The following is an 8,408-nucleotide window of genomic DNA, read 5'->3' as shown; positions in this document are numbered from 1 at the left end:
GAAGTGCAAACTTTGTGCATATTGATTAGCATATACTCATTAGGAATTATTGACAAAAGAACATATATCGCACCAGGTAGAAAAATCCTCTTTCCTCCTTAATTTACTCAGTTCTTTATTTAATCAGCTTATATTTACAGAGTCATAGAGGATAGGTGCACCCACACAGTAAATCATAACTTTGTTGAGAGGAGAGAGAAATAGAGCTGTGATCAAGGGCACTCTTAAGTCTAAATTAATAATTATAAATCTTTATTAGTATGCATTAAAAAATGTCCCTATATACGGAACACACCTCTTTGATAATACAAATGCAATAGCGAAATATTAAAAATTTGAAAATATCTGCTAAAAAAGGTAGCTTGAATCTACCCTAGCACGCCGCTATTGTGAGATTAGGACAATAATGTGTTATTTTTAAATAATGTAATTCCTTAACCTCCTGCTATATATGAGTTAAGAGATCCAGACTAAAAATACGTTATTAGTGATCCATTGTAATCAGATCAAATAGAGGAAGGATGGCAGCTGCCTATTATCTACAGCCCCTTCTCAGTCCCTCCTATTGTGTATTATACACACTGTTCCTGGTAATTAAATCAAACAGATTCACTGGGACAAAAGATTTATAGCGAAGCTGTATAATTGTCCGTCACAATAAACAGGCTAATCTTCATACATTGTATCTTAATCTTTCTATCTAAATGCCAAAGCTGTATAATTAGCTATAACGGTGAACAAGCTAGGTTTCACACTCTGTATAGGAATAGTACTCTACAAGCGCTGAATGTCTAGATCTAATAGTGAAGATGTGATTATAAATGGGTAGAAAAGTATGTTATTAGTGATCTGTTCATAATCAGATCAAATGGAGGAAGGATAGAAGCTGCCTATTGTCTACAGCCCCTTCTCAGTCCCTCCTATGTGTATTCTACATCCTGTTCCTGGTAATTAAATCAAACAGATTTACTAGAATAGGAGATTTACACCTAAACTGTATAATTAGCCGTCACAATAAACAAGCTAATCTCCATACATTGTATCTTAGTCTGTATATCTAAACATCAAAGCTGTATAATTAGCTGTAAAGGTGAACAAACTAGCTTTCACACACTGTATAAGTATAATGCTATACAAGCGCTGATGTCTGGATCTAATAATAAAGATGTAATTATAAACAAGCAGGATAGCGGTGCGCTGTGCTGCCAATGCGCGTTTCGCTATCTGTCTTTTTCAAGGCAACCAGATAGAGCCTATAATCAGTCTTTTATAGTCTGAGATTCCACCTCTAAAAAAGGTCACTCCTAGAGACGTTTATAGCAACCAGGAAGTTCCTGGTTGACAGACAGGTCAATCGACCAGTAGAAAATCTTTAGTTATTGTTTTCATTAAACTTAACTTGGTCTCTGTTTTTTTCATTTTTGTCAGATAAGGGGATAAAGTGCCTGACTATATCTTGTGACTATATCAGGGATTACTAATGTCAAAGCAGTGTCGTTATATGTACGTTAAAGACAATTACTTTGTATGTATATATAGTGTGGTTATCAAGCCTCATTACCACTACTAGGAATCTTTCTGTACCGTACAGTCCTAATCTCTCTAAATTGCACTATATAATAGACATATTCTAAGGATGTTTCAATCTATTCCATGAATGAATTGAATGAATTCCAATTGATTTAAGCTGGGAATTAACATCCCAGATAATTATTCCTGAACTGTATATCCAAGATATTATGTTTATTACATTAGCCATATTCATTTTTAAATCAAATCCAACAGTTGAAGTGTTCACAGTGTGTCCAATGTATGCAAAATTATTTAAAATTCATTGTATGGATTATTGTCAAAAAAGTAAGTGTTTATAAGTGAAACAAAATTGTATGTGAAATTATTAATAGGAGTAATAAAACATTTATTTATTCCTTAAAGATAGTGACTGAAAGTGAATAACAAATAAACAAACAAACAATAAATAAATAAATATAAAGATCACATTTTTAAAGTTTACGTGAATTCTTTTACTATAAATATAAATTAATAGTCATATTTAAAAGACTAATTTTACTAAGTTTTTAATAATTCTAAAATTGTGTATAAATTATTGATAGGTTCCAGACCTAAACTGGGAATTAACTCGAGGATGTGAAAATAACCCAAACCACCTCCTAAGTGTAAAATAGATACATACATTGTCCATTGATGTATCAGTGTCAAGACAATATCCATAGACATGAATGGAATGTCATAAATTGGACTTCATTAAGTTAGTCACAGATTTTCATATCCGCATATCTCGGATGCAGTATGGTAATCGTACTTAAATCAAAGAAATACCATAAAATTGTTATAATCATTCAAGCCCCTAGGTGTCAGGCTATCCATGAGGAAGATTTTCTTGGATTCTCTTTTTAATAATTCTTGATTAAAATCCCCCCCTCTCAGGCCAACCCTAATTTGTTCCATTGCATATGCTCTGAGCCCTGACGGGTTTCTTTCGTGGCATTTCAAAAAATGTCTAGCTACTGTTGTCAACTGCTTGAAATTCTCTTTGTCCCGCTGGGCTCTTCTGATGTTCCCAACATGCTCTAAGACCCTTCTTTTCAATGGTCTGCTGGTCATGCCAACATAATATAGACCACAGGGGCAGATGAGACAGTAAATTACATTTAAGGTGTTACAGTTCATAAATCCTTTGATTTTCCATGTCTTAGAATAACGATTCCTATATTCTTTCATTTAGATCATGAACTGAAATGCTCTGCACGTCCCACATTTGAAGAACCCCTGTGGTTTTGGGGATTGTTTTCTCTCAGGAAACAGTGTACTGTGAACCAATTGATCTTTCAAATTCCGAGATCTACGCCATGTCATGGCAATACGGTCCTCCAATATCTCCTTCAGATCGTCATCTGATCTCAAGACATGCTAATGCCTCTGAAAAATGTCTGTTATCATTTTTTTTCAGAACAGAAGGTTCCAATCATACGTATCATTGAATGTTCATCTTTGAGTTTTGGGGGTGGATAAATCAATGTTTCCCTTTGTTTTGTTTTGGTGGATCTCTCAGCATTGCGTATGATCCTTGTTCTGTAACCTGTACTCTTAAGTCTTCTTTTTAGTTCTCCCGCTCTCAAGTTGAAGGTAATATCCTCTGAACAATTGCGTTTTGTCCTTAATAACTCCCCCTTAGGTATTCCTCGAATTACCGCAGGGAAATGAGAACTGGTAGAGTGTAATAAGTTGTTAGTCGCAGTTTTTTTACGGTATAAATCCGTTACAAGTTTCCCACCATCACTTTTAGATATTGTTAAATCCAGAAAATGAATTCTATCTTGATGGATCTCTGACGTCAATTTTAAATTAAATTCATTCATATTTAGAGAGCTGGTAAACTCTTGGAAGAGGGTATCTCCACCATCCCACAGGATGAATATGTCATCTATATAACGTAGCCACATCTGTATGTGGCTAGTATATTGTATATTTTTGTCCGTGAAGACAAACTCCCTCTCCCACCATCCCAAAAACAGATTTGTGTAGGTAGGCGCACAGGCACTACCCATCGCTGTTTCCCTAATCTGTAAAAAGAACTTCTCTTCAAATATGAAGTAGTTCCTTGTTAACACAAATCTTAATAGAGAAAGGATGAATTCACTGAAGTTGTCATTTTGCCCCATAGTACAGAAATATCTTACAGCTTGGAGTCCATCCTTATGCCCTGTATTCGAATAAAGGGACTCTACATCATAGGAGGCCAACATAGTGGTGTCACTAATCATAACATTATCCAGTTTTGCTAATACATCGGACGTGTCTCTGACATAGGAGTCCAAACTGGTTACGTAATTTCGTAGATATCTATCTACATATTTGCTGGCATTCTCAGTAAGGCTACCTATGCCAGAGACAATAGGTCTTCCAGGAGGATTAGACTCATCCTTATGTATTTTAGGTAGGACATAGAAAGTCGCTACCTTTGGATTATCTTTTTGTAAAAAGATAAAATCAGACTGTGATATTACACCCATAGAGAGAGCCTGCTCAATCAGTTTGTTATAATGAGCATGGTAGTTGGCTGTTGGGTTAAAAATAAGACGTTGATAACATTCTTTATTATTAAGTTGTCTGTAAATTTCTTCTGTGTATTTTGTTCGGGGCCATAGTACTACATTACCCCCCTTATCCGACTGTTTAATTATCACGTATTCCCAACTCTCAATCTCCTTGAGTGCCTTTTGCTCCTCTTTGGTAAGGTTACTGTTCCTTTTCCATTGATTATTAGTGTGATGGTATAACAGATCTAAGTCTTTGGACACCAAGTCCCTGTATGTCTTCACTTGTGGACAAATGGCCACATCTGGTGTAAAAGTGGATTTCTTTTTTCTCAATACTGGTAGTTCACTTACAGTTACTATTTCAGAGTCATTGGAGTCTTGTACACTTTCTAATTCTTCCAATATTTGAAGGGCTTGTAGTTCTTCAGCTGAGTCAAAATTTGGGATCTCTGGATTAAGATACATATTTGTTGTGGTTGCTTGTTCTCTCTGTTTATTTCTGAAATATTTCTTCAATAACAGCTTCCTGGAAAATAACATCAAATCCTTTTCCCACCCAAATCTTTCAAAATATTGGGTGGGTGAGAATGATAAACCTTTACCCAATAAAGATATCTGATGAACAGTAAGAGTTTTGTCAGATAGATTCACAATTTTCATATTATCCTCTAATACCGCATCCTCCTGTTGGTCCTCCGAGGAAGCTGTGGGTAGGTTGTTAATTCCTGCCCTTCCATAGTTTTCCTTTTTCTTACTTCTAAATCCCTTGCCACCTCGTCGAATCTGCTTGGGTTTCCACCTCCCCCCCCTTCTCTGCGTCTCATATTTTGTCCTAAAAAAACCTTTTTGTTAGGATTTTCCCTTCTGGACATTGGGGAAACCTCATTAGTTTCATTTTCTGAGGATTCGATTTCAGAGGTGTTATAGCCCGATGTGGGCTTCTTAACCACTCGTGTATCCCATCTGAACACCCTATTATTTTTATAATCATTAACATCCCTAGTGAACTTGTTCAGGTTTTTCTCAATAATCATATCCTCAAACTGATCTAGTTCTTGTTTCAGTTTGTTGTAGGATTTTTGAAATTGGTCTAGGCTCTTATACTGCTTTAATTCTTCACCCAGACATGTAATTTCACGGGAATAGTTATCAAGTATATTAGAATCATGTTCAATGAGGATATTTATCAATTCCATTGAACATTTATTCAAAGCACCTTCCCATTTCTTCTTTAGCTCCTCACTATATAAATCAAAAGCCGGATATAGCTTTGGTCTCAAACCCCTAGGTATCATGTGATGTTTTAAATAATTATTGGACATGGTTCTATTCCAAAAGGTTTTTGTCTCCTTGAACATTAAGTTTTTCAATTCAGATAATAATTGAGACCATCCTTTTGTCGACACATGTTCCTCTAAGTTATTGGAAAATAGATCAGAGTCAAGATCCCCTTGTCTCTTTTCTTGCCTCTTAATTAAGTCATTGCTGACACTAAAGGCTGCCATCTGTTTGGTTGTATTCTGTAATATAAATTATCTATATTTCAAATATTTATTCTTATTGTTTAGACCTGTGCTGACATATATATAAAAGCGATGAGTTAACATCCAAAATCGTATTGACAAAAGAACATATATCGCACCAGGTAGACAAATCCTCTTTCCTCCTTAATTTACTCAGTTCTTTTTTTAAGCAGCTTATATTTACAGAGTCATAGAGGATAGGTGCACCCACACAGTAAATCATAACTTTGTTGAGAGGAGAGAGAAATAGAACTGTGATCAAGGGCACTCTTAAGTCTAAATTAATAATTATAAATCTTTAGGAATCATTAGGAATTATCAATGCTTCATATGTTTGTTCTTTTATACCTTTTCTGCTACTGACTTTGCTACTTTGTCAGCTCTGGTATTAGACAATTCCCCAATCAGTGTGTGTTTTATTGCATTTGAGAGGTTGAAACGCGTTGGAAATAGGGCTACTGGATCTGGAATACATGAGGACCCCATCTTTACCAACTAACAACCAGTGAAGTGGATCCCGGGGACACTGATTACAAGTTTTTTTTCCACCTACATCTGGTAGGGACCCTCATGATCTTATGGTCCAGTTTTTATGTAATGTCTTTTAATTTTTTTATGTACCAATGCAATAAATATCTTTAGTCTAAACGGTATCACGCTAGATCCGTTTTTGTTTTTTTTTGCTTTTAATATATCTCACGGAACATGTTTATCTGAGAAAGAATCCTGATTGTCCATATGGGAGTTTCCAAAAGAAATTTGAACCCAGGCCTGTTATTTCTCTTCATCTTGTAAGTGCACTCACATAAGAAATTGGGTGAAGACACCATATGATATCTACTTTTAATTAATTAAGGCACACTTATATCTTTTATCTGGTGAGTGGATTCACATAAGAAGAAAGGTTTGAAGTTTTTCCACATATTCATCATATAACTTCAGTTTTTGTGACTGTATTACACTATGTTGTGTCTTTGTATTTTCTATGCCACGTCATCATATGCTGGAGGAAAGTTCTGAATGAAAAGATCTTCACACCTCCAAATTTAAGTATTTTTTCAATTTTATTACCACTTGCATTGTTGTATTAAGAGTTAGGATTATTTTTGCCTATTTGATTACTACCACAGCGCTGGAACATTCCTTTTTTGTTCTATTTGTGTTTTATTGCATGTTCATTGTACTTTGAAGTGTGTTACATGATCTTCACACACTTATCCGAGGAATGGCTATCTGTATCCCCATAGTCAATAACCTTTGACTATATCAAAATCCAGGATCTAATAGGTCCTCTGAAATTATACCTTTTTCATTTCTGTCAATATATCTATCCACCTCCCTATATCCTTTGTCAGTGTACACAAAATGATAGCAAAGTGGTATAAAAACAACAGACCCTATTTGATTTGTGTCAAATTTCAAATAAATAGTTTAAGGAGTCTGAACGTTTTTCCTATAAGACTGTGCATATACAAACCTTGCAATTCATATAACAGTGTTTACAGTGTACAATCTGCCAGGAAGTTAATTTCTTGCAATATTTCCTCCCACTTTCTGCCCAAATCCATTTTACTGGTATAAAGTGAAAGCAAATAAACATATAAATATCTGTGCCTATTTTATATGATTTTCCTATTGCTATGTTAGGTCCACCGAACTGATATAAATACCTTTCTGACCATGTATTCTGTACTAAGATTACTCCACAAATATGATTCTACCAGATCATGAAGTATTTAAATCTCACTGTCTATAGAAATAAACTAGGTGCTATGTGTTCCTTTCTTGCTCTCACTCCTATGCAATATGCTAGGACTATTGCAAATAGTATTATCAGGGCAACTAAGAAGAGAGATCTATTTCTATCTAACAATCTATTTCTATCCACTTAAAATTAGTTTCACATATATTCATGAGGACAGACAAACTTGTAACAATCCTAAAATTCAACTTATTGTCATTCACTCAATCATAGCCTAATAAAAATAATAAGCACATTAAAAGATTCTAATCTCTGAGACTCACAATTACTCGATACTTCCCACAGTACTGACTAGTCGCAGGACACAGGAGGACATAAAATGTACAGAGTAGACAAAGTTCGACTCACTGCGGTTTTGGATTCTGTCATTTGGTGATAGTACCGCAGGACATTATATTTATCTTGGTGGGACCTCCAAAGTTGTCAGCGATATTTCTTGAGTAGTCAGTGATCAGATAAGGTGTATCAGATTAATACGGCCAGCCAGAGAGTCAGTGAAATACACACAGGTCTGGTATTGCAAAAACTATGATTTACTAGAACAAAGATATAGGTTTTTGAAGTTCAGATTACATAGACATATTACAATTATGCAAGCGTATCAAGTATGTAAAATAGAAGGCATTATGCCAAAATATAGAAAAGTAGCTATCTCAAGGCTAAGCAGACTAGAGAAAAATACATTAGATGTGGGTTTAATGATATTTCAACATATTTCTAGAAATTTATCGCTACTAAAGCAGGTGCATTATCTATGCACATCATTAGACCTTGGATTTAACAAGTAACAGAGAGCTGTGTAGCTTCCACGGCACTGAGCCAGCGTGTAGCGAAGTGCAAATCTTGAAAATTAAATACGTTTTTTCTAAACATAAACTGCTTAGCTTCATCTGTCATTCATTTTGAACAAAGACAATCTAACCATTAACTCTTTCAGGTTGACTATCCAAGAAGATTACTTACCTGGGATCCAATCCAATGGCCATCAACATGTGGCATGCAACCAGTGCTGCTTACTTACTCCAAAGGCTGCATGTTGTCAGTAATTACTGGGCTGCCTGT

This window comes from Mixophyes fleayi, chromosome 4 (assembly GCF_038048845.1).
Source record: "Mixophyes fleayi isolate aMixFle1 chromosome 4, aMixFle1.hap1, whole genome shotgun sequence".
Lineage (NCBI taxonomy): Eukaryota > Metazoa > Chordata > Amphibia > Anura > Limnodynastidae > Mixophyes > Mixophyes fleayi.
The sequence above is the reverse complement of the archived record's forward strand: the minus strand, read 5'-3'. Positions refer to the sequence as shown.